The sequence below is a fragment of the Serinus canaria genome, chromosome 1A (assembly GCF_022539315.1).
Source record: "Serinus canaria isolate serCan28SL12 chromosome 1A, serCan2020, whole genome shotgun sequence".
Classification (NCBI taxonomy): domain Eukaryota; kingdom Metazoa; phylum Chordata; class Aves; order Passeriformes; family Fringillidae; genus Serinus; species Serinus canaria.
Genome location: NC_066314.1, coordinates 63,553,919 through 63,581,629, shown reverse-complemented (window position 1 = coordinate 63,581,629; position 27,711 = coordinate 63,553,919). Strand labels below are relative to the sequence as shown.

The 27,711-nt window shown below is 42.5% G+C and overlaps 1 protein-coding gene and 1 long non-coding RNA gene across 2 annotated transcripts in view; one reads left to right on the top strand and one right to left on the bottom strand.

Annotated features, from left to right (window-relative positions):
• The window catches only part of LOC103819716 (potassium voltage-gated channel subfamily KQT member 1-like), a 411,297-nt gene that overhangs the window by 40,285 nt on the left and 343,301 nt on the right, over window positions 1-27,711 (bottom strand). The gene's annotated exons all lie outside the window — the stretch shown is intronic.
• LOC127059150 (uncharacterized) lies at window positions 4,692-10,412 on the top strand. Its single transcript, XR_007776634.1, has 3 exons — window positions 4,692-4,770; window positions 5,573-5,710; window positions 7,195-10,412. It is a non-coding gene; the product is annotated as an uncharacterized LOC127059150 (long non-coding RNA).

Here is a 27,711-nt window from a genome sequence, read left to right as displayed (position 1 = left end):
CCTTTAGGAAAAAAGGTTTAATCATCCCCATTTTTTTGCCAGCTGAGCCAACAGAAAATTGGGAGGGGAAGCAGGAGACAACCAGCTTTTGGGAGTGGGAGGGGAGAAGGGCTATCAGGCCTTGCTGTTTGTGTTTCTATTTCTGTTTTAAGTTCTGTTTTGAAATAAAACACATTATTACACCTCTGCAAACTGTTGCATTTTTCTAAGCCAGCCCAGAAACACAGCCTATGATCTCATGGCAGCAAAGTCTGGGGGCACAAGTAAGGATACAAAGGCAAAAAGAAGACAGGCTGTGGTCTCAGCAGCTCCTTGTGCTGGCAGGAACAAATCTCTGCATAAAAGCAAAGCTAGGCAAACATCCATCTGATAGCCTTTCCAAACTGCAGCTTGACTCAGCCACAGCTCTGCTTTTCAAGCTCAGCTCCTTTGTTTCAGCCCTACTACTGGTTGTTTTTCAGATGGACTATTTGCTGCAGGAATTTTGCTTTTCATTTCCCAGGCAGCTGGAGCTTATTAGCAGTGCTTTTCCAGGGCAGTATTTTATACCAGTACCCGATAATGGCTCACCTGTAAACACCCTCTCTAACGAGCACCTTTGGGCACCCCTGGCCCTGCTTGGCACGGGGGGAGAGGGCTGGGGAGGGGGGTGGATGCTGGGTAACAAGTTTAAGCCCCAGCTTTCTTCAGTGTATTTTTTCCACCCCTTCCTAATCTCTCCTGACATAATGTTGAAAGTTATTACTTAGCTGCATAAAGAAAACCATCTGTCAATTATTCACCTGCTCACATGTGGGACCAGGTAGCCAGAAGCTGTTAGTGCAAGGCAAGGCAACCACTGCCCAGCTTCTGAGAAAGCAAAATTCCACTTTTAGTGCTCTGATTCAATCATCTACCTGGGGTAAGTCAGTAAAAAAAATCTGTTCTCCCTCAGAGAACAGCTGAGACTCCTCCAAATACTATTTTTGACATCCAAGTCACAGCTCAGGAGCCTATCAACTTCTTTTGTGAGCATTTGGAAGATGAGACTTTTAGCAGCTGTAAAGAAGTTTTTAGGTGCACATCTTGCTGAAGAGATGTATGGAGGTTGTTTTGCTCATCTGTAAAGGGGACCCTCGTGTTGTGTAGCAAAAATGCAACACCCAAGCCCCAGCCAGCACCCAGAGTGCTCCTGTTGTCAGAAATAACAAAATTTACTGCTTCTCCACTTTCCCTGTCATGGAAACTGGACTTGTCAGAAGCACTTGGTGTCTGCTGGAGCCTGGTCCTGTCACTACCAGTTTAACAACAATTTCAGTTGAGCTAGACTCTGACTAGAGGGCTTTGGCTATGTGTGCCTTGACTAAAATGCCCAAATTTTTTTTTGCCTTACATCCTGCAATTAACAGGAAATTGTACCAAAGGTTTTTTGAGGCTGCTTAAAAAGATCATCTGGGAAAAAAGTCACTCTTGAAGAAACTCATGACCTGTAGGCAGACTTTTGCTAATGTTACTCCACAGTAGATATTTTTTGCTGTGGTTGGCAGAATCACTTGAGGTCTGTGGATTTCTTATTGGCCTCTCTGGAGCTTAAAAGGAGAAAAACAGGACTTCTTGTTTTGGCCTTGTGTGCTTGAATTTGCTGTGGCATAGTCTTCAGTGGACACTGCCCCCTTGGGTCTCTAGAATTGGGAAAAAGCCTGAAAGCCAGCATTTAAGAAAATCCTTGCTTAAAACTGAAAGATCTCTTTTGGTAAACAAAGATTCTGCCATTTAAAAATCTGGCTCGTCTTGTTAATGTTTTCACTGTTCTGAAAATATTTTTTTTTTTCTGGTGATCTCCAAGGAGAGGCTGGGAGTTCTGAAACAGAGCTGTCTAGATGGGTCTTCACTGACACTCTGAATCCAAGGTGGGTAAAGCTGGTTGGGTTGGTGGGGGTGCCTCAGCTGAGATCTACTAAATAAAAAAAAAAAAAAAAAGCCTAATTCCCAAGGAATTTATGCTATATACCAGCAGCAATATTGCCAGACCTGGGGAGGGTTAAAATACTTGCTAATAGGTAATACCAGGCATGTATTGCTCACTTCCCTGAAGGACTGAAAGCTTCAGGAAGATGTTTTTCCTCCAAGTCTCCAAACTGGATGGAATAATAGAACAGTTTCCTTAAATTGCACACTCACAAATCACAGCAGTTATAACTTGAACTCCCAGCAATAACTTGCTAAAGATTTTGCAGAAGATAAACTGGGATTACATTTGCTGTAAGTAGCCAGCATTCATGGAGCAGTGTGTCAGCTACTGGAATAACTGTGCCTTAACTTTGCAGATGATCTGCTCTTTGTGGGTGCTCCATCTTTTCAAGAATGAAAGGAAGAGGAAAACAAAGCACACTCGGTTTTGGTCACAGTGAGATCAGTGAGGTCAGCACCGAGCATTCCCAGAAATCCCAGGCAATGGATGCTAAACTGCTTCTAGTGCAGGCTGGATAGGAAAAATGTGGAATCTATAGAAGCCAGAAGCAAAATGGCCAGATTAAGGCAGCATTATCAGCAGCTGTTTTTTGGTCTTAAATAGAAAGTGCTTTTTAAGGAGGTCTGTTGGGAATACTCCCACAACTAAGTGAGCCCACAGCAGCGTGCTGCTGATGACTAAGTAAATGGAGATGGAGCAGAGTTGAATGGTTCCCAGAGGAGTTGCCATATTTCTTTCCAGGATTTCTTGGACAGGAGGATATGTCTGAGCTGTTTGTGATGCCTTCATAATAAGTATGGTCCTTGTGAGACCTGGTGTGCACACACTGCTCCAGCGTTTTGATGTGCGCAGCGTGTCCAAGGCACTGGGAGCACCTGGGGCTGTCCCTGCTCCCAGCCCACAGGGTCAGCCCTGGCACCTGGTCACACATGGATGGGCATGGAAATGGATATGGAAACACTTCTGTGTTGGGGGGTGCAATAGGATGAGTGGGAACTGAGCTGGGCCTGTTGTGTTTCATGTTAAAAACAGGATCCCTGGGCACAGGCTGCAGGGCTGAGCTAGAATGCCTTTTGCTGCTTTCCAGGGGGCCTGTCTGAGATGTGCACAGGAAAATGTCCCAGGGAGTTGTTCTAAATCTCCAGATTTTCCCAAGACAGAGATGGAAAACAGGAAAAATTTGCAAAAGGGTATTTCAGGATTTATATCTTCCTCCCAGCAATGTTTGAACAATTTTGCCAGCATCCAGTGTTTCTGTTGCATACAAGATGCTGCACAGTCAATGTAGCAGTGAAGAAATCACAGCTTTGCTACAGCTGCAGCATAAACTCAATTTACAGCTCACACTCCAAGGATGCTCAGACCTAACCATAGATGATAGTGTGTTCTAGAGCCTCCTCTCTTTGGTTCTTAAAACCACCTCTTCCATTCAGGACATAATTTTTTCTGAACACATTTCCTTGTCAGTTTACAGTTTCTATTTCAGAATACTTTGCCTTTACCTGCAATAGAAGCAGCCTGACAGCACAGAGGACAACTGTCAGGGGCACACAGGCTGCAGATGCCATTAGAGGCAAGTCAGCCCTTTCAAAGACATTTTTAAAATATCATCTCCACAGCCGGTGTGGCCATTTGTTAAAGACAAATGGCACTTGGGGAGCCTGGAAACCAGGATCAGCCATTAGGTGGATCTAAAATATGTGTCATCTGTTTAGTGTTGGATCCCCTTACGTGCTGTGCTGCCTTTTCTCAGAAGGCCGGTCCCTCGAGGCTGGGGAGATCAGAGGAAAACAGGAGACCCATCTGCAACCTGTTGGTGATCCAGTCACCAGCAGATGATCTCTGCTGAGGGTGAGAGCCACGGGCTGAGTGCCCCTGTGGCAGTGACAGCAGCAGTGCCACAGCCACGGCATGGCCCAGCTGATGTGACCTCCGGGGAGGGCACCTCCACACAGGCAGAAAAAGAAGGGTGGGATGGTTGGGTGAGTCACTACTTGGCATGGGTATAAAATCAGTGGGCTCAGCCTGGCCCTGTGGTTTCCTTTCTTTCTGGGCAGGGATCTGCACAAGCCAGAGGAGCTGCTGGGTGGATGGGATTTGCAACCGCTTTATTTTCCCTGGGCTAAAAATACTCAGCAAACTTGGGTTTTATTTTCCATTCCTAACAGCTGAGCCCTGGTCTGGAGGGAATGAATGTGTTATCCCACTGTGAAAACATCTAAACAGGTGGAAAGGACAAGGGAGGGTAGAAAGAGAGGGTGGAGAGTCTGGTTTTAGACAGAAATCCTGTTTCCTTTCTAAAAACAGACTGAAGGCTCTGTAGGTCATTTTAAAACTAAAACCTGTATTCACCTTGTCATCTGTTTTCTTGTGTGAAAGAGCCTTGTGTTGGAAAACACCAGGAGGAAAACTGTTATGGAGACCCTGTCAGAGGAAAGAGAAAACTGTGGGCACTGTGCTGCTCTTTCAGTCAGACCCAAACATTCTGCCAATAAACCTCATTTTTCACCTGTAACTTCTGTTATGCCAGCTGGACTCTCCCATTCAGCTTTACCAAAGGGCTTTCTTTTATCTTCTTCTGAGAAAATCTTTATGAAAACTATCCTAGCCCTGAGACAGCCCTGTTGAGGCATCCCATGCTGCCTGGTGGTGCTGTTCCTGTACCACCCCCATGCCTCAGCACAGAAAAGCCTATCAAACAGGTTGAATTGTGCTAAATGTTACATTTCCCATTTTTTTCAGTATGGAAATATTTTCCACTAAGAAGTGTGATCCTGCCTGGTAAGACTCCCTTCATCCAAATCCTTTCTGGATTGCAAGTAAGTCTGCAAAGGCAAGGGCTAATGCACTAATCCATTCTGGTACTGTATGTCTTTATAGGAGCTTTTTAGAAGAGAAAAACAAGAATCAGAGTCCAGAGACTTGTGCTATACAGACTGTAATCAATAAAGTTATTCAAAGTTTTACACAAAAGCAGTCACACAGGTCATTAGGGCAGAAACTTTAATCCACTGAGGTTTAGAAATGAGGAATTTCTTAAGTAGCACCTGAGATTTCTTTTTTCTTCTACAAGTCTTTATGGCTTTGTGGATTGTAAATCCTGTGAAAAAACTTTTTTTTCCCCCCCAAATAAATATTGTGGAGGAAAAATGAAAAGAGGAGGGATTGTGGGATGTGATTCTCTTGTGGTAACTTCTGCCACTGTTATCATTTGTGTGGCTTCTTTGGTCCCAAGCAGAGGGAAGTCTGGGAGGTGGCCTAGCCTGTGGGAACCATGGAATAAATGAAAGGGCACATCTAGCTGCAACACTCTACTCAGATAAGGCTGTTGCATATATCAGCTGTGTATTTATTGCACATTTTTATTTGCAGTGTTGTGGGCATCAGACTGCAAGCACATTCCAGCTGTCTGTATTAGGCCTCCACAGCAGGTCTGGTGGGGATGTGAGGTTCTCCTCCTCCACTAGGAGATCTGGGGCCTTTACAGTGGAAATTTAGGAATCCTGCTGCTACTGGATGAGTCTGGTTGCATTGCCCAGAGGCGCCTTGACCAGCCACATCAACTAAGGACTTGTGTGCTTGTTAGTTTTATGTGTAAGACTAAGAATAAATTCATTTCAGGGCCATCAGAGGCTCATGGCTGGGAAGAGCTGATTTAGGCTTGTTTGGGGGCACCATGTCTGCTTGAGCCTAAAGGAGAACAGGTGGGAGAGCTCCTCAGAGATTTCTTCTGCTCTGTATAAGCCACTGGAACAAAAGGTAAGTGGAGTTTGTTGGGATTGTTATGATTCATTCAGACTCCACAACACTCAATGAGAGCAAAAAAAAAAAAAAGCAAAGCCAGAAGAACTGGTCTGGTCACCACCACCAACAGAAAGATTTTTACTTCATGCTGGTTACAAATACTCACAGTTCAATACTGAAAATGTGAAAATGTTGTAATGCAGGCACTGGTGTTCCAGAGAGCAGCAGTGAATTGGAAATGCAGCCTGGCCAAAGTCAAACAAACCAGGAGCAAGTGCCTGAGAGGGCAGAATAGAGAAATATGACTGAGGAAGAAAACATGAGCAAGGGAAAATGATTTTGCTGCCTGATTGCTGGTTTCAAGGTTAAAGAGAAAAGATGAAATCAAAGTATCCATTAATTCTAACTGTTCAATCTAACTCAGTTTGCTAATGCTGCAAAACCATTGGATCACTTTTATCTAAAATTGCAAAAGTGTAATTCAAAGCCTGTTCAAAGAGAATAATGAGATAGCCTGGATGACCATTGCCTGAAACCCAGTTACAATTATATGTTATCTGTGTGGACTCCAGTTTTTATTAGCTTGCATTTGCCCTCAGGGACATCAGACAAAGGCCATCTATTTGTCAGGCCCTGGAGGAGTGCTAAACCCTTTGGACAGGGTTGAGGGCAGGACTCCATCTCTCTCCCTGGGATTTCCTGGAGGGATGTAAGCATGTGTGTCCTTCCCCTGTGCATGTCCTGCACCAGTTATCTGCAATGGCTGCATTCCCCTGGGGGCTGCTCTGCAGCAGGAGCCCTGGCTTGGCTAAAAGACTTGCAATCTTATCCCAGGCAAACAACTAAAATTGATTTCATTTTCAGCTGAGCAAGGTTCCTGGACAGAAAACTGGATTCAGAGCTGGAGGCAGCAGGAGGGGGGACTGCTGTACCTCCTGTTGGGTAAATACCCCTTGCTCTTGCCTGCTGGTGGCTGCCTGATAATCTTGTCTGAGTTGTGGTCAGAGTATGGCTCATGTTGGGCAGAGGAATATGTTAAATCCAAGTAAGTTCATCATACACTGGGCAGTTGGAAGCAGCTAATTCTTATTTTGCCCATCAGAAGCCCAGTCCCTCCCTCTGCACCTGTGATTTAGTAACAGGTACAGTTTTGCAGTCTCAGATTAGTCTGTCTTTGAGTACAAAATTAATTCCTTGCATTACTCGGCTGTGAAGTTAATGGATTGGTTTATGCTGGTGATTTCATGTTATTCTGTTAAGCTGTTTTTGCCGAGGAAGAAAAATGTGTAATGATATGTTTATTTGTACACTGCAGAGCATAAATGAAAGAGTTGATTGAACTGTTTTTTATTAAGCAGAAAAAAAAAAAAAAAGGGAAAATAATATCTTGGCTGTCAGTACTCTTTTGTATCTTTATTGTCTTTGATTCTTTATGGCCTTTACTGGCTTCAGTGGACTTTGGATCAGTCAGTTGCTAATTCATCTTCAAATCTTTACAGAAATGACAACGGCGAGTTCACCATGTGTGCAAATTCCTTTATCTTCTGGGAAAATGTGGAGTTTACATCATAAACCAGAGGCCTGTAGTAAGTTCTGAGGCCACTTCTGTCACCCCTACAGAAGGATCCTCTGTCAGCCATCCGGTGTGTTTCCTTGCCAAACTGCCAGTATGAGGAAAAGTAGGATTTTGTGTGATGCTGTGTGTGATGTCAGGTAGCTGTGGGCAAAGAGTGATTTTCAGCAGACATTTTCTAAGGAAAGAAACATCCAAGATGTTGTCTAGCAGAGAATGATGGCTAAAGGCAAAGGAAAAGGATACCCCAAGATGGAAAAACTGATACTTCAATGTGCAATGGTAACATACCCCATGTGAGCGAGAAGTTCAAGGTCCCCCTTATTTAAAGTGTTTAGGACATGGAGTGATGCAGGGGTGGAGCACAGAAGGAGACAAAAATCTCTGCATGCTCACTGAGACTTGAAGACAGCTCTTGAAGAAGCCTCTTGCAGAAAGAGATTTTAAGGAAAAAAGTGGAGAAGCAACTGTGGTGGTGTAGATTTGGATTCAGGCAAAGCTCAATGTGGGCACTGAATAAGGACAATTCCTTTGGCAGGTGACATGGAGTGGTGTGACTGTCCTGTCACCATGCTGACCTGAAATCTCACATGATCTGGCTGATGTGATCAAATGAATGTTTCTTTCCACTTGACTGCAGCTTCTCTGAAAGTAACAAGCCCCAGTCTCTGGGGTGAAAGTAGAATTTTGCTCCTCATTATTACAGATTATTATATTTCCTGTGCCAGTCACTGGAAACCTGCCTGAAAAGACATAGATCCCCGTGGAGCAGCAGCCAGAACCTGGATCCCAAAGCATCCCTGAAAGGGCTGCACGATGGTAAGTGCTGGGTCATTCTGAAGCACTTCCAAGCCATGACTGTTATTTTTCTCTGCTAAAAACCATTAAAAAACTCTGAGGAGTAACACAAATAACAGGGATGAAAGCCTGATCTTTGTCAGCAATCCAGACACTGACTGCATTGTAGTTTCAGCAGCAGGCATGTGGCTGACTTAAAATCAAGGAGGCAAAATATTATAGGAGCACTCAATGCAGCCATGGAAAACTAGGATTTAACCCTTTTTCAGCCTAACCAGTTGCAGCTTGGAGTGAACAGTGGCCATGTATTTTGTAAAGGAGGAGCTGTTTTTGTTTTTGTTTAAAAAGAGCATTCAGATCAGCTGAGTTTGAGCCAATGCTGAAAACAGAGCTGCCAAATTTATCATTGACCAGAAGATTTGTATGGGGCTAAAGGAGGTTGGTACAGAGAGATTAGAAGCAGATTATCAGCATGCTTTTAGCTTTATCTGTTTCTAGAAGCAAATAATTAGCCTCAGAAACAACTTCATCTTAAAATAAGTTCTAAAATATAAATTATTGGTGTGAAAAGACTGATACAAGTTTCAGGAACTGTTCTTTTTGCCAGAAGGAATTAATTCCCCAAGGACTTAGTTTCAATCAACGTGGTTCCCGTAACTCTGCCACGAAAAACCAATTTCAGGAAACTCATTTAGTTCCTTATTTCAAATCCTCCCTGCAGCCTGCCTGTAGAAGAGGGGAAAAAAAGAAACAGTTCTGATGACAGAAATGGGGTCATGCAGCTTCTGGAGCTTTGTTACTAAATGGAGAAAATTGCCATTTCTTTTTCCTTTTTTTTTTTTTTTTTCTTTTTTTTAATTTTCTGTTTTTTGGGAGTTGGGGCAGAAGGAGGGAGATAAAGTGGTTTGATTGACCTTGTTTGCTGAATTGAGTGACAGGAGCAGCCCCCAGCAGGAACACTGGGCTTATCTCATCCAGAAGAGATTGTCACCCAGGGAAATGAGCATAATCAAGTCGAGAAATGGCATTAATTTGTGCTTGTGCCATGTGTGGTCCTGATAACTTTGGAAATGAAGGAACTGCCCATGGTTTGTCAGCAATACCCAAGTTCCCTTATGTTCTCCATGGCAGCCTGGGTGTCTGATGTCACCTCTTACAGCTTAAAAAGCCATGTGGAAAGCATTATAGGATTTTTGGCAACAATGGGGAAAAAGTGGTTGGTTGAAAATGGTTATGTTTATATGTTTTTCAAAGCAATGAAGATTCAAGTAGTTTCCTTGTGCTCTGTTCCCTTATGTTGCTTTGAAAGCTCCCATTAAAGAAATAATGCACCTTTCAGGAGAGCAGACATGAGTCCTTTTACATATTTGAGAACTTAGAAAAAATTATTGGAAAAAAATTAGCTTAAAATAAAATATTGTCTCATATCTCAACATAGGCAAAGTGATAAAGGCAAATGAGAAATGAAACCTCTTTGTACACTGACTAGATATTAGAGAGGATTTTATAAGACAAAACTTTATGCATAACCCTCACTATGATGATTAAGAAATCAGACCTTTCCAGCTAACATGATGGGCTTTTTAGCAAACTTGAAAACTGCTGATTTTGTCCAGCCTCCTTCTTTCCTGGGGAAACATCTCCCATGTTGTGCCTCCAGCACTGTTAAATTCTCTTCTGCCTCCCCATTCTGGCTATTCCCACCTGGTGGAATCCACATTTCCAGGGGAACACAAATCCTCAGGAGCAGGATCAGAAGGTAAGGCTGAGGTCTGCAGTGTGTCTGTGCCAGCAGAGCATCCCTGACCTTCCCCTTTGTAAGGAAGAGCTGGCAAAAACGTGGACCTTGCTGCAGGGTTAGTACTGGCACATTGCATGGAAACATTTGTGCCACTGGAGATTCACCACCAACCAAGGTTTTTCATTTCCCATATGACAGTGTCCCCTGTCCCCTCTGACAGCTGAGTCACTCTTGGTGACTTAGGACTTAGCGAATTTTTCCTAGGTGGTTTTAAGTCCAGGAATCCAATTGTTACCAGGAAATCCAGGACAATGCAGGAAAAGCAGATTCTCAATAAAATGCAAGTTCACCCCCAACTCCCTCCAAGTCACTTGCTGAATAAGAAGCTGCATTTTTTTCACAAGGACATCCTGATTGCTCTACTGACACTGCTTCAGGGAAGGTGACAGTGCCATGCCTGGTGGGAGATGAGGGAGGAACAAAAGCATCCTCCAGCAGCCTGCTGGAGGCTCCCAGTTCAGGGAGACCAGGGACAGACCACTGGCCTGTCCAGGCAGTGGCTTTGGTCAGGGTGTGATGCCTGCTTGGATGGCATGAGCTGCCTCACAGCACCCTAAAGAGAGGGATGGCACTGCTGCTCAGGGTGAAAATAAAACCTGCATTTACTCATGGCAAAGGTGTTTGTGAACCTGTGCTTGAGCTGGGGGGGTGGGGGGAAAGAAAGAAAAGACACAAATGGGGCATTTGGCATGTGCCAAATATATGAGCTGTTCTAAGAGTATGATGTGTCATGGGCTCATTATTCATCAATGCTTCATCACACTGAGTTTATGGTGGCATTAAAAGTGGAGAAAAAAAAAAGACGTCATTTACATGAAATGCTGGAGACACTCCCTCCACCCTTTGATTCCTTCAGTAAGCTGGAAGGAGGTTTGTGTGTGCATGAGAAAGTGTGCTATACAATGCCAGCCTTTATTCTCTCCTTGAATTACTCATACTGTGCAGTATGTAGCAAAAAAAGAAAAAAAAAAGGAAAAGAAAAAAAAAAAAAAAAAGGGAAAAATGTTTGGGGCCTATTTTGCTGTTAAGAAATAACAGTGAAACACTGGAGCCAAGCTACAATGTGAGCAAAGGCACTGATGGCTTCTGGAGTTTATTTTTCAAGTGGCTTTTTTGAATGCTGATATCTCTCTGTGCTTCACACTGCAGTTGCTGCTTTCCTCTGCACACAGGACAACCCAAATTCCTTCCACAGCCCCCTAAGTCCTGACCTCAACAAAGGAGTGACTGTTGTCCCACTGCACGAGGTTCTGCAGGCTGTTAAACCACGGAGGTGGAGAGCACCAGGCTGCCACTGGGGCAGGGGCTGGAAATTTGGGATCATCAGTGCAAGGGATTTGGGCAAGGTGGAGAGCTCTACATGAGACCCCAAATCTCACTGTAAGGCAGCTGTCCAACAGAGGACAACTTGTGAGTTCAAGAGCTGACCTCCTTCCCCGGGGTTTGAGGGTTTTTTGAACTTTCTGGGTCTTCTCTCCTGACAAAAAAGAGCATGATTTAAAATCCAAGCCATGGCACAGAGCAAGGAGGGATATGGGAGGCTGTGGCCAGTGGCCTTGGAATGGGGCAGTGCTGCCTCAGAGCCCAGGGAACACAGCCAGGGAGGGGCAGGAGACCCCTGGAAGGACATGGGAGACAGAGCAGGGGGTGCAGCATTTACGTCTTGTGCTGACGTCCACCCTGAGGAATTCACATGGGTGTGTTCTCACTGTCTGGCCATTGGCTAAGGTTTAAGATTATTTGATTGCTCATTTTGGAGGCTCTAGTTTTGCAAAGTTAATTTCCTAATTTAGGCAACACACCAACCTTTTTTCCTTATATTTTTCCCAATTTTTGCTAAGAGGGAAGAGTCAACTTTTACTACCTATGGCATTATCCAAGGTTTCTTCAAACCCAACATAACACAATAGGTTGGACTGGCTCCAGAAGAGTTTGTTTAGTCCCATATATAATTATTACCTTGTAAACAGGATGCACCTTTAAGTTATAATTTAAATATGATAAACGGGCCAAACCCAAAGAGTTTTATTATCCCAGGACACAGTTATTACCAACTTAACAGGAAACACCTGCAAGTTATTGTTAAAATTAGAGATGGCTGAAAAATGGGGAAATAATTTTTGTGGAACAAAAAAATAGAATTATTAAAGGTATTGCATTCTAAAAGGTTCAAACATATCCATTTGGGCAAAATTTTATGAATTGTTTCTATTGAAATAATGTCTTAATGTTCTCATTGACATACAACCATTACAGTTTTCCACTGAGAACTAGCATTTAGATAAAAGAAGGGTATTAAAAGGATATTGGAAGCCAGGTAAACTTAAAATCTCATTGAAACAGTGACCAGAGGCTGGGATTCAATGAGGAGAGCAGTCTCAGCAGTGGGAGGCACGAAGGTCACTGGAGAAGGTTTTAGGAGAGCCACAGAGTGTTGGTGAAAGGTCAAGAAGTGTCTGTTAGCAGGGTGGTCCCTACCTGAGAGGGCTTTCCCAGTAACTCAGTGTTGATGGATTTGTTGTTGTTGTTGGGGTTTTTTGGGGGGTTCTGTGGTTTGTTTTTTTGTTTTTTTAATTGCTTAATTTTAGAAAGTTCTAGAAAACCATTTGAAGGTTTTTATGTTATGGCTTTCAAACTGTTGTTTTACTGGACCTCCTTCTGCTGATGTCACAAGAGATAAAAAAGATGATTTTACATTAAAAATCAGGAAGGGAAAGAAAGATTTATTATTCTGTCCTAGAGATTAAAATGCTGTACTGTATGATGTGTTTTAAATGCTGCTGCTGCTAGGCTAATGTGCCATTGTCAGATGTACAACCACAAATCTGCATGTGTTTCAAATGACACCGTTAGGCTAAACCTTGCAGGGGTGTCATGAAACCCTTCATGAAAACAGCTTTCCAATTCTTGAAACCAGGGGTGCATTAGATTATGGGAGCATTACTAAATTAATTAGCATGGAAAATGCATAATGATGTATTATTGAACAGACCATCAACCTGAAGAGATTATTGTAGGGGCACATGGTTTATTCTGGCTTTTCAGCAGTATGGTTTTTAGTGCTGCAAATTTTTAAATTTAGTACTATTTTTTTACAGGAAAATGGGCATAGTGAGCTGTTTAATGAAAAAGCTCTTAAAATGATGGAATATGTCTGTAAGAGATGATTTTGAGAGTCTGTGAGTCTCAGGAGACTTCCACAGGCCTGGATCACTTAAATATGGGAATAGGGTCACCAAGTCAGGAGGAGGCTTTAGAAATGTTACCTGACACATGCTGTCTACTCAGTCTTCCCAGAACAGATTAGGAAGAGTGAATTTTGTAAATGCACTTTTTATGTGAAATGTACCACACTAATTTAAAGCAAGGTGCTGTTTGGATAAGAACACTTCTCCTTTTTGCAACATGAACACCAAGAGACCAAAAGGCCAAGCAAACTGGAAATTGTGGTAAACAAAAAATGAAATTGAGTTATTGCCATCCTTTGCCCCTTGACATCTTTAACTCATAATTTCCTTTAAATTCAGATTCGCTTTCTAAATGTGGGGAGGTTAAATGTTTTATTACTCAGCCTTGTTATATTATAATTATTGGCTTTTTACTTTTGCTACAGCAATGTGGTGAATAAGAGAAGTGACTGCAGCACATGCTGCTCCTCTTTCCCCTGGTTCCATCAGACTTTCCCATTGTGCACGCACAAGGAGCAGAGGACATGACTGAGTAATCAAAATGAGTCACTTTCCTATCTTTGGTGAAATAACTCTCTGTTCAGCACTCCCCTCTGCCAAGTAGCAGGCAGCTATTGCAAGTAGGTAATTGCCCTGCTAACACATGCCAGGGCTCAGATAAGAACCAAGCTGGGTACACGCAGAGTATTAACAAATTCTCCAAGCCCTGACTCTGCAGAATAAGATTCAGCATTTTCATCCAAGATAATATGCTCTAATTAACCAGTGCATGGTACTTTACACTAAATACAGGGCTTGAATAGAACTTTGGGAATGGGATAATGGAGGCTTATTAGGTTAATAAAGAATCATGTGTTCCAAGGCTGACTTAAAAACACAATTAGACATCCTTTAAAATAGGCCAAAGTATTTCAGATTTAATCAGTCCCCTGGAGGTTATTGAAATTATGAAATAGGTTTGGCAATCGATAAGTGACATCATTTATGCTCTTCAGAAAATGAAAATGCTCTAAAGAAACACCAGGAGCTTTGGTGGCTAAAAGCCACCTGAAAACAGCCTCAGAGACTGGATGCTTTTTGTCCAGCATTTGGATAGAGAACAAGTTATTACAAAAGTGGGAACCAATCTCTAATATTATGTGAGATATATAAGATGTGTATTTTCCCCAGAGGAGGGGCTTCAGGCACTTGGATGAGTTAATGGTGGCTTACAAAATGCTTTCAGAGTGCTCCTTTCTCCTCAAACCTTGGGAACATCACAGAGTTTTCCCACAGGGTTCCACTGGCCAGGTCTGGATTGCCTGGTCTACAGTTCTGACTGTCCTTAGTGGTCCATTGTCTATGAAGCACCACTACAGTGGTGTCCCTACTGGCCTCTCCTTAAGCCCATGTGGCATCTATGTGACAGCAGTGGGTGCCTGCAGGTGGTCACCAACGTTGGGCTGCAGGTGTCCAAGCACAGGGACTGATTTCAGAGCTCTGTGCTAGATCTGTGTGACTTCCTTGGGGTGCTGGTGGAGGAGTGGCTGGACACAAGGCAGCATGTGCAGCCCAGAAAAGCCAGTTGTGTCCTGGGGTGCCTCAGAAAAAGCAGGACCCTGCCCCTCTGCCCTGCTCTGCTGAGCCCTCCCTGCAGAGCTGCCTCCAGCCCTGGGATCCCAGCACAAGAAGGACAGGGAGCTGCTGGAGCCAGGCCAGAGCAGGGACACCAAGGGAGTCAGAGGGATGGAGCAGCTCTGCTGGGAGGAAGGGCTGAGGAAATTGGGATTGTTCAGCCTGGAGAAGAGAATCTTTGGGGTGACCCAACTGTGGCATTCCTGTGTGAAGTGAGCCTACCAAAAAAATGGAGAGAGACTCTTGACAATGGCCTGGAGTGACAGGACCAGGGAGAATGGCTTCACACTGACAGAGGGCAGGTTTAGGTTGGATATAAGGAAGAAATTCTTCCCTGTGAGAGTGCTGAGGCCCTGGCACAGGTTTTCCAGAGAAGCCCTGGAAGTGGCCAAGGCCAGGTTGGATGGGGCTCAGAGCAACCTGAGATAGTGGAAGGGGCTGGTATGGGCTGGGCTTTAAGGTGCTTTAAGGTCCCTGCCAACCCAAACCCTTCTATGATTGTACAACTCCTGCATGGACACAAACTCTTGGATCTCTCAATCTCATAGGATTGTGGCAGTTTATTCCCTGTTTTTCTCAGCAATTTTCTCTCAACAACTGCTCTCAGCAACTTGAAACAATTGCTGGGTTGGTCTGACACTTGACAATGTTGTTGGAATCCTTCCTCGAGTCTTCTGTTGTGAATGTGTGACACAGTATAACACAGTAGCACACTCAACATTAGCTGCATTTCTCATTTCTACTTGTGTGTGGGGTTTATTCTTTTTCTTTTTCTTTTTCTTTTTCTTTTTCTTTTTCTTTTTCTTTTTCTTTTTCTTTTTCTTTTTCTTTTTCTTTTTCTTTTTCTTTTTCTTTTTCTTTTTCTTTTTCTTTTTCTTTCTTTTTTTCTTTTTCTTTTTCTTTCTTTTTCTTTTTTTTTGTGGGGGTGATTTTTCTTACATATGCAGCCTGAAATGTATTTGTTCTGCCAGCAATCTGTGCCATTATTCTTGCTTTTTATCAATTTAAATTTTTCTTAGCTGATTATGTAGCAACTGATGAGCCAAACACCCCAGGGCCTGATCATTAGGCAAAAATCCTCACCTGAAATCAAAGGGAGTTTCAGCCTAAAGGGTGGGACTGTCTGTCATGAATATTGAAAAACATCATCAAAATGGATCATGCCATCATGTAAGCATAATCAGAATAGCCAAATTTGTTTTAACCTTTCTAGTGGAAATAATATTTAAAAAGAAATACTGGAAGGGTGGGAACACATCTGAGGAAAGAGTCTGCAAGTAAAATTTAGCTCATATGACTGGTTTGGTACATTAACAGGGGATTATTTCTAGGACTGGCGCTGGCAGAATTTAATCTTTCCTTTGCAGATCTTCTCAGAGTAATTTGAATTTTCTCACATTTTAAAAAATCAAATATTCACCGAGCTTTTTTCAGTTTTTCTCCACTTACCACCCATCTTCCTCCATCTTCACTGAAACTAAACTCTAGCTGACCCATAACTAATACATGAAAGACTGTAACTCTCAATAGCTGCAAAAAATACTTTATAACACTTCAGCCTGTCAAGGCACCAACTGTTCTCCTCCTCCTCCTCCAGCTATTCAGAGAGTATCACTGGATTTCATTGCTATCTCATCTGAAAAGTGTCAAAGAGAGTTAAGTACACAGGACAAATCCAGGCTTCTAGGAGGGCTCCCACATGCTTTGCACTGAACCCTAATTTCAGTGCCTATCATAAAACACAGTTATTTATACAGCCACTTAGTTCAGTGCCTGCCCCCCCAGCCAAGTGACCTGCAGGAGATCTGTGCAGAACTGACAGCAGCTCCTGAATGTCAGGTGAGTATTACCTGTGGATCTCTTCTTATCCCATCATGTGACAGAGGTCAAAGCTGTCCTTGGTCAGGACAGGCCATTAGGAAAAATATTTCCTGAATTCTGTGTAATTTCTGGAATTATGTGCAGATTTTTCTGGCCAGCAAGAGTTATGTTTAACCATACACTGTGATACTGCTTTATACTGGCTGTACAAAATAATTAAAATAACAAAGGCCATGGCTGTGTTTTGTTTGCCTCAAGTCACATTAGAATACAATGAGATAAGAAAGCAAATCTTCCTTTCATGTTCTGGAAATCTGCTTCCTGCTTCCATGTGGATGTGCTGTAGGAAACAGCAGGTTAGGTGTGTTTGGAAGTGCATCTGTCAGCCACTTTGCTCATGTAACCCTTGTGTGATATTTGCCTGGAGCAGGGGCGACTCCACCAAGCTCTTGCTGTTTTTCAAGGCACCAGCTGAGGGTCAATCTGCCACTAATTTTTCCCAAAAAGGCAAAAGGAAGAATTTATCTTCTTCAGTGGGTAAACCACAATTTGAGCCCAAATGCTGGGCACATGCAACTCAGCACCCATTTCTCTAGTGGGATGCTGGTCCGTTTCCCTTTGAGAGGAGCAGGCACATTGTCAAAACAGGAGAATCCAGGAGAGCTGCTGGAAATGCAGCCTTGGGTACCCTGGTGATGCTGCAGTTGGGCAGCAGCTGTGCACATTGCTGGGTAATGTGCAGGATGACTTGGGTAACACAGGGCAAGATTTCACCCTTTTCTTGTCTGAAATTCTTCACCCTGACTTTTTCCAGCTGTGGTCAAACACCCCTAAAATCTGAGATGGCTGCATTCAGCAAAGGTGCTGGCAGCAACTTCTTAGAGGTGCCGGCAGCCTTTGCCCTCTCTCCATTGTGTGGCTGCACTTGGGGCCCTCTTGGTTCTTGCAAAGGTTTGGTTCTGCACATCTGGAACTGTGCAGTGCCCCACCAGCAAAGGAATACATCTACAGCCAGTGTAAGGATAAATATTTACCAGAATTCATCTCTAACAGCACAACAGGAAAACTATTTAAAAACAACAACAACAACAAAGAAACCAGCCAAGAAATAAAGGAGTGAGTAATCCCATTGCCTGGACTGATCTATTTTTACAGCAGTAATAACAAAGAAATTGGCAATGAATGGTACTTTTTATCTTCAGTGCAATACCACTGAGGGCCCATGGTCAAGAGCCAGTCTGTCCCTGACATTGCTAGGTTTTATATAAAAAATTAAAGCATTGCTTTTTATAGCATATAGTGGCAGTGTTCACAAAATACCCAAATGATCAGGTTTCACTCCCACTGAGAGGAATTTAAAGGCTCCTGCTGACTTATGTGGGAGTTGGATCAGGCCCCATAGCAACTACTTATGCCCAAATACAACCTATGGCTGCTGCAAGTAGGGGCAAGCCTTAGGTTTGCATAATGATGATTCTATTTTAAATTTTGTGTAGGGAACACACACACAGACACACACACATACACACACACAGAGTTGTTTGTTTTTCAGAACTGCTTTTATCTCTAAGTGTTATGATAACCTTTTATTAGGCTCTAAGCTGGCACTCTGCAGGTTTAGGGAGGAGTGAATGCTCCTGGTGCCTCTGCCTAGGAATAGATCTGGGATTTATGGATGCTTGTGTTTGGGTTGTAACAGGCATGGGAAGGACAAAGGAGTAATTTCATGATGAGAGCCATTTTTTCCTGGTTAGAGCCACTTTTCTGAAACTTCTCTGTAGAGAGCAAGGTCTCAAGAAGTAGGTGCCTCCCAGGAGGGAGGAAAAGGAGTCAGCACACAAACCTCAGAAGGACCTGCAGACAGAAGTCTTAGGGAGGATGGAAATGGACATACAACTGTAGGGAAAGATCATGCTGGGGCTACAAGAATCTCATTGTAAGACTCAGACAATATAATTCATGTTAATCTGAGGTTACCTGAAATCTTGAGAAGACACTGGTTGGTGTAACACATGAGAAACAGCAGCCAACGATGAGAGAAGAGCAGCAGGGTGTGAATAAGAAGGGTGTCTAAATTTACCCAGATCTGTACAGCCTTTATGTTTCTTTTAAGAAAACAAAAAAATCATCACAGGACTTTTTCAAGTTTTAAAGATGATCTCTTTAAAGATGGAGAATGCCACAAGCAAGAGAGGAGGAGGTGCAATGCAGCACAGAGAATGAAATAGCCACCAAGCATGTCCTCTGTTTCCAGTAGCTGATGTTTATGGGAGAGTACAAAGCTGAGGTTGTGTAACATTATTCATTTCCTTGTTTGGCCTCAGTAATCATCTCTTCAGGGGCTTCCTGAGGTAGATGTGCAGCATGGGCAGTCGTGTCCTCCTGTGCCAGCCTTCCGGCATGGATGTGGCCAGTGCCTCCTGGAACCTCTTGGAATTTCACCCTGCTCACTGTGCCATGGCAAGAGACTCTGCAAAGTCACTCCATGCTGCCCAATAAAACAGCATGGACTGACTTCTTTGCCCCAGCCAGTTAATACCACTTTTTGAGCCCTGTCACTTTGTTGTAACACTTGGTCACTGTCTCCCCATTTATGAATTTGGAGACATCTCCCACATCTCTCCCCTCAACCAGATCATCTTGATATACCTTACTTATGGTAAATTCTTTCCTTTCTCTGTAAACTAAGATGTTCCCAGGGATGAACAAGTAAAATCAATACCCAAAGATATTTCTGATTTCAAGAAAGTGCCCATGTGAGCTTGGGTTAAAAATCACCAAGGGGAATCACAGCACATACATTTGAAAATCCCAAATCACCCAATTTTTGTGATTATGAAGAGGCCTGTAAGATATACACTCTTAAAATGCAGATAATGATTTAAAAATAAGTGTTTCAAAATAATCCAGTGGCTGCTGAACACACATGACTGTTTCTACTGTTTGGAGCATTGTTGTTCATTTATGTAAAGAAGGCAGATAAATCAAATAATGAGAAGCCCATTCCTTCCTCAACCTTTACATCTGATCCAGTGCCCCAGCCCTGTTTTCATTCAACTATCTAAATATTCATCTAAACTATTGACCGGATGCAGAGTGGAAAAAAATAACTTGAAATAAACAGGCTTCTCTATTTATACACATTCTGTTGTGCTTGTGCTGGGGCTGATGACGAAGACGTGTGTTTCTGGAAATCAAATCATTCTGCACAGAAATGGAGATTGCAATGAAAGAAAAAGACAATCCAGTGTTACGTCAGAGGACAAAGCCACATCTCAGTGAATTTGCCTGTCCTCAGGGGCTATGGTGGTATATAATACTTTCCCTGTTGTAGCCATTTTAATTATGTGTTTTGGTTGAGCACATGGGTGCTCTGATGAAGGACATAGCCATTTCAGAGACAGTGAGTTGCACACCTGGTATCTGTGGCCTTTATTTCAGTGTAAGTCAGCTACCCGAGTCACACTAATGGGGGGAGACCAGTTCTCAGGTGCTTTTTTACAACTGTTTGGTTTAGCTCTCCATAAAAATAGAGAGGAGCAATGGAAACAAGGTTTCATTCACTGTTATCCAGAATTTTATCAGCATTATACAATTTTTTAATCACAGTTTATCATTTCAGAGCAATAAGAAAACACTGAGCAGAAGGCTTATTGCCCACTAAACCTTATCTCAAACAGAAAGTCCTGGCAAGGCACAAATCATCCAAAGCAAGTTCTGCTGGCATGAGAGTTATAATATCCAGATTAAGTCAGTAAATATACCTGAGAAGGTATGAAAAAAGCACTATAATTTTAAGGCTATTGCTGGTATCTTGAAAATGTTATAAATGAGGTAGTGTCTCATTCTGGCAGCAATGTGACCTTATTGACTTCAACAACGGTTGCAGGAAAATTATTGCAGGGTAGAAACTGAGTCAATGCTAATGGAAAAGAATAATATCCCCCAAATTCAAGGTTATGCAATCATCTGGCAATGCAGACCACTCAGGAACAGAGAGCTCCAAAGAAACATAAAAGAGTAGGACACAAAGTTTGTGCAAATTATTTATAAAGGGATTTTTTTTCCCCTTCATAAAGTGATGTATAGTTAGCTGATGTACTTGTTCTTTTCTAGAAGGTGCATGAGCAGATCCTCAGCATTGAGAAAATAGAATAGCTTTGTCCTCTTGGATTGCAGACAGCAAAGCAGAGGAAAGAAGATACTGTGATTCTGAGCATGGGAAATATGAGGCATACACACACATACAGAAGTAAGGTGTTATTCTCTATACAGTCATTTTTAGCACTGTGGATTGGTTAAAAGAGAGAAGACAAAATATGCCCAAATTCCTTTAGAGGTCAGCTGATTCAGGACCAAGCTCTAAGGACCTCTCAAGAAAAATAAGGAAAACATCCCCAAACACAGAAAATTCAGTGAAACCCAGCCTTGGACACATGCTAAATAACAGCACTGCCTGGAGACAAGAAGGTATTGGGTAGAAATGAGAAAGGCCATAATTCCTAGGGCTTTATTTCCACAGGGTCCCAAACTTTGAAGTGTACTTTGACTAAACCTTAGATCACTCTCAGATGGTTTCTCTCAAGGAAGAGCACAGGTTAAAGGAGAACGGGAAAACATAAACAGGTTGGATGTCACATGTAAATAACAACAAGCGGCGGTCCTGGCGGAACGGCTGCGGATTTCGAGGAGACGTGGGCTCATGCAGGATGTGAGTAACTCCCAGACACTTCCCACTATCTTTCAGTGGGCTCCCACTGACGTTGCTGGTATCCTGTGGTGAGAGAATAGGACCAATATTTTTAGATGTGGTGCTGCCTGTTTTCTGGAGTCCTTGCAGCACTGGTGTATTTTTAGTGGCTCATTATACGCAGTGGAGGAGCCTTTGCGTCGTGTTGTGTCACACACAGCGTGTGAACTTCCTGTCCCTGCTCCTCCATGCCTTTGATCCTGCCCATCCAGCCACCACAGCAGCAGAGCTGTCACACCAGCCATGGCCATTTCTTCCTTAATAGGACTTCCCAGGTAGGTGAAATGTGCCAGACAGGGCAGGGTGTCACTGTGCTGACACGGCAGTCGCTGCAGAGGGACCGGTTGGAGCAATGCCAGAGATACTGTGGATATTTCATCCCTTTGCCTGTCAATATTCTGTATTCTATGTCACTGTATCCTAAGCATATTTTGCATTATTTGCGGCTATAATGTCACCTTGCCAGGTACAGCTGCCTGTAATATTACACAGTTTGCTACTTGGTGACAAGGCCTGATGCCCATTTAGAACTCATAATTGAGTGTATCATGACTAATAAGTTGATCTAGAGTGGTAATTTCTGGTGTTTTTTTCTGATGTATGTTTCTAGGAAAGAAGATCAGTTTTCCTTCTTAAAGTTTCCTTGACTTTCCTGTTATGATTGTTATTCAAAATAACAAAAAAGTGATGTTTTACTGAACATCTATGTTTCTATGTTCTGTGTTTTTCTTACTGTCTTCCTTTTCATCAGTGAATCCTTAAAAGGTGTTGTCAGTAACACATGCTAGCTGTTAGAGAATCCAGATGAAATTACACAATGACTCATGACACGCTGTTTCCCCACTCCTCACTGCTATACACCCAATCCATCATGACAGCTGCTTAAGATCCACAATGCCAGTTTCATATATGAATTTCCTAGAAAAAATAACACAATATTCCTTTTCACTTTGAAAGCATGGGAGCAGCAAGATTCTTAATCCCCAGAATTTTTAGAATAGTTATAAAAGTTTGTGCATTTCAACAGAATTTGCAAAACACTTGCATTTGAGTTAGAGAATCACGCAATGTATTTTGATGTACTTTCATCACAATTTTCTGCACTGACTCTTCAGACTTTCAGTAGTTTGTCATGTTTGTAGAGACAGAATATTGCAAGAGGTCAGTGGCTTTATTTTCAACTGCTTTGCACAATCTTTACCTCAGCATGACAGTGAAAAGTGGGAGCCAGGAGATAAGAGAAGAAATTTTGAGAAGAAATTCTGCTGCTGCTGATCCAGGCCTCTCTGTGCAGGATTATTGCTGAGACTATGAATTACAGGGCTTCCCTGCAAAGGCTGCTGGCCCTTCACAAAATAAGAGAACCAAAGTTTCCAATGGCTTCCCCCCCCACCCCGAAAGAATCAAAATTGAATGAGAGTGGATTTTAAGCTCTCCTAAAATCTCCTGCAGCCTCTCTAAGGGTACCCAGAGAGTATTGAGGCCCTGGCTGCCACCTGAGTTTTTGAAAAAAATACTGGGCTCTCCAAATGCTGTGAGGTGCACAGGAGCTGTCTGTTGTGAGGCCTTTTCCCTCCTTTGGGTTGATTCCCATCCTGAAGTGCCCTGACCTGATACTTGTCCTCACAGATTCTATCTGTGCACACACATTCATACATTCATATATTTGTACACAAAAACACCCACAAACCCTTCAGGCAAAAGAGGAGAGACAAACTGTTGATTACAGAAAAAATTCTATCACTGTATGTAAGGTAAAACTGAGTGGCTGAGTCAGGGTATTTTATTATTACTTTTGTTCTGCTTTGGTAGGTGGCAACCCCAATGAAAGAGAGGAGGAAAAACCAGAGCTGTGCACCAGCCAGTGATGGGAATGGAAACATCTCTCTGCTCCTTCCAAATGTGATCTCCAGACAAGCCTTGCTTCGTGCTGCTCCTTCAGGCAGCAGTACTTTGGAAAGCATTTCACAGCTCCAACTGTTTTCTCTATGCTCAGGAGAGATTCCTGCTCTCAGCTGTGTAAATGTTTTAACTGAGATTCATGCTTGGCTATTCAGGTCACTGCTTTCTCTTCCGGCCCACACAGGCCAAAATGCATCTATATAAGCACAAAGTGTCCAAAATCAACACAGTATTTTTCACTTGAACACACCCATGGCACGTGGCCCTTCAGAGTACAGGATACAATGCCAAGCAGTAGATTTGTGCATTTGCCTGACCTGAACTTAGCATGATTTATAAAAAAAGAGGCAATAGGCTGGTTGTGTGCCTGAGCAAATCTGCCTTGGCAGAAACTATCATTCCAAGGAAGGAACTCAAGGAAATCAAACTCTCCCTCTGGTCTTGAGAAAGGACTTATCTAATGTAGGAAGCGTTCTCAAAATATTTAATTTGTATTAAGAATTGCAATGTATTTCTTTCTGAATTCAAGTAACCCTCTATCTCCTTTGCTGGAAGAATAAAATAAATTTCTTTCTGCTATTTTGACTTTATTGTTTAAGGGCTTTAGGGACATCTTGAAGCTCAACAGCATTTAAATGATCAAAACACCCTTAGTTGTAGAAAGAACTCAATAGCTCTAGAGATAGATTTAATCAATGCACAAATTTTCAGGGATTGTGTTTCCACATATTGACATCCTGCCTGCAACTGTATGTCAAAAAACCCCAGTTTTTTCCATGGTTGATCTTGCAAAACAGGAGGAGGAGGGCTTTCCCTAAGCTTGGGAAAACAACAAAAAAATCAAGCCTCCACTGCTAAGATATTAATGCAGCTGTCTTAAACTATCTCTACTGTCCATTATTGTCATTGTCACCACTGTCACATAATCTCCCTTCTCTTTGCCAGTCTGTGGAGGGAGGTGCTCCCCACACAAGAACCACCAACATGTCTTAACTACAGAATGGAATCTGTAGTCAACATGTCTTAACTACAGTTGGAATGCTCCAACTGCTATTTGACATCATCACATTTTTTTCCCCCCACTTTTAAAATCTATATCCACATTCTAGGCTTGTTTTTCTTTCCAACAATATTTATCCCCACAGATTTAGGTTGAAGTTAGCAATAATTCTGGGACAAGAAAATCACTATATTTGATAAATCAGTTTTGGCAGAAAAAATAATGAAATCAAATATTCTTATCCTATTGTTCAGGAGGCCTCTAAGTAGCCCAAACTGTACATGTGCATCACTGTAAAGAAACAAACTTCCCCCAGGAGGCAGAAGAATATTTATTTGTGCTACAAAATGCTTAATGAATCTCCTCCTGAATAACATGTTGCTTACTGTGGACCTTCCCAGCTGCATTAATTACAAGCAGTAATTATGCCTGGTTCAGGTAAAGACAGGTGATTCACATGGATGGGCCAAAGTAAAAGGTGCCTCACAGAGGACAAAAGTAAAAACAATACACAAGTTGAAAGCATTTTCCATAGGGTTCTCTTCTCCCTACAGAATCAATGAAGTTGTTACACTGACATTTATTTGTAAAAAGATGTATTGATACAGCCAAAATGCTGGGATGGCTTCAAATTCATATACCAGTGCAGATTACCAGACTGAAGGAAAAATATGCTAAATTTCAACTCAAGTTTCAGATACAGAAGGGGAAGTGTGTATTAGTGGAATCTGAATAATTCTAGGAATAAGTATTGTCCTGTTCTCAAATTCCACTTAGTTCTACTTGATTGGTTTTTGGGTTTTTTTAAACTACACATCCATTCCAGTTGCCACCTCTGCTACTCATGTGGTACCAGGACAAGAAGGAGTAGCTCCAGGCCAAGTTAGAGCTGCACATTTAAGTTCTTTTCAGTATTTGGGGTAGCTTTAGGGGAAAGCAATGAAGCCACCCAATGACACATAAAGCAGAGCCCAACATGAGTAAACAGGACCATCTATCCCTGTTTCCCCACACACCTCATTTTGCATAAAAAACTTATTTGAATATCTGTCTGAATGTAAGGTTTACTTTTGGAGTTTTTGGAGAAGAGAGGAAGTGGTTTTGGGTTCTTTTCCTTAAGTTTTCAGCCACTTCCCATTAGTTTCTAGTTGGTTTGTGTAATTCTGTCTTATAACAAGTGGCCTAACAAGTCATGGCCTTAGAGTTTTCCTTATGGCAGCAGTGATCCATAACTGCTATGCTGGCTGCTGGGCAAACTCTCACTTGTCCTAAATGTTCTACAGAGCCAAGATTAGTGAAGTGTTAAAGGAAACACAAACACCCTCCTTATTGATTGGAAATAAAAAATGAAGAGTTATCCAGAGCTTTTCCCAAGTTCAGACAGGAGGCCTGAATCACAGTTTCAGCTCCATCAATGCCAGACCCACACTCCAGTCACCAAAACTACACTTCTGTCAGTAAATCTTCAAATGTGGTGGATCCTTCTCTGGCACAGCCTGCTTCCAGATGCTGAATGATCAACTAAGTGAATTTTCTTGCTAGGTAAGGATGCAGCTTATGTCAGAGCCTTTATAATTTCAGCAGTCTACTTTGGTAACTTTGATTTGATGACCCTTTTAGAAGCAAATAGCGAAGTGGGAATCTCAGGAGACATGATTTGGTGGCAGCAGTAACATCAGATATTCCAAGCCTGCACCCTGCTTGATCCTATGCCCTAAACTATGCCAGGAAAATCCTGCATGTGAAGAAGTCCAGGGAATGTGGTAAATCCTCCCAAACCCAAGTTGTTTTGATTTTTGTAATTTACAAATAAGGGAACGTATTCTTGTAGATGCAGGAATGACAAGTGTTACACTAGAAAACCTGTGAAGCCACATCACTGCTGAGCAGTCTCTACTCTGGAATCTGTGATGCAGACATGAAATTGTAGGAAATTTCATTTAATACCTTTGTTATATGTCCTGACCAACACCATACCCACAAAAGATAGGTGAATATGCATCTTGTAAATGAGTCACCTTTAATGAAATACACAGACTGAATCTTCCTCATTCTGCTCCCCATGTTTTCACCTTAAATTGAACTGTGAATATTTCCATGCAACAAAAAATCTATGAAGGACTGTGTTTTACTTATGAGCCCATGGGAAAATGTACTATTACCGTGTTAATTTGGAGAAGAGGAGGCCAGATGGCTGAAACAGACTGCAGAATATATTTGAAGTTTGGAGGGTTAAACACCCTGTGTAGGATGTGCAATATAAAAAAATTAAAACAACAAGAAAGAGAAAAGAATGCTAAGTCTATAGCAGCCTAGGGGTGCTTTATCAGTCATGCAGTGCATATGAGTAAAATATTGTTAATTACTAAGGGTCAAGATGGGCTTAAGGAGGAGGAAAGAAGAATATGTCTGGTATAGAAGCTAACACAGCCCACTCAGCAAGCATCCACTCTGCAAGCATGAAGCAAATCTAGCACTGCTGATAAAAAACCCCATGAGAGTTGCCAGAGGTCTTGGTCTAAGAGATAAATCTAAGATAGAAAATACAACAGCACACTGCCTGTTCCATATAAGAATATCCAGGTCCATCTATACATAACATCCTGTATCTGACAGCATCCAGGAAGAGACAGTGAAAGAGTTTGCTTTTCCTTGATTTCTTCTTTCCAGTGAACTGTGGCCAAAGGTTGCAACCACGCTGTCAGAGCACTTGATGCACCCTGGTTTTGTTAATTTGTCTGCATTACCATTTTGGACCTGTTCATGCATATCTAAACTAACCAGCCAAGGTGCATTCAACATGAGCCCCAAACATGGCATTTCCTTTGATAAAGTTGGTAACTGCTGTTCTCATTTGCTGCCCTTTATTTCTTGTGCAACTGGAAGGAGGGAATGGCCATTGCTCCTTCTTCTCCCATGTTATATTTGGTCTGATGGACACTCTCCAGTGACTCTTTTCCAGGCTGAATAGTCCTGGTCTCCTCAATCTAAAATTACACAGAAACCTCACATACTTCTGACCATTCCTGCTCCCCAGGCACACCTCCTTCCTAGTCCTGTTATAGCCTTTCTGGAGCTGCACACAGAGATCCAGAGTAGGGTCACTAGGGATTTATGCTGCAGTAAAATGCAATATACCTTCTCCTCACCTTTCATCTCTCTCCCAGTAACTCCCAAATGCCCTTTCCACTGCTGGCCTCAGAGAACTGTTGGAAAGGACTCCAAGATCTGTCCTTTGTGAGTGCCACCTGCTCCTGCAGGGCCTTCCCAGTATGGAAATTCTTAGGTTTTTCCCTCCTCTTAGTATCTATTCCTTTGCATCTACTGACTCTGACATCTGTCTATTCTTTCATCACCCGCCTGTCTGAAGCTCTTCAGAGTCATTGCAGTTGTGACCCCTTGAATAATTTTGTAGCAACAGAAGTCTGCCAGGCATTAAATACGAAATACTTCTGAAGGGCTGGCTTTTGTTGCTATTGCTCACAAGTCTCATTAACACTTTGGTATCACATGTCTATCACGTTAAGGGTGGGTTCAATCAACCTTTACACAATGCAGAGAGGAAGCAG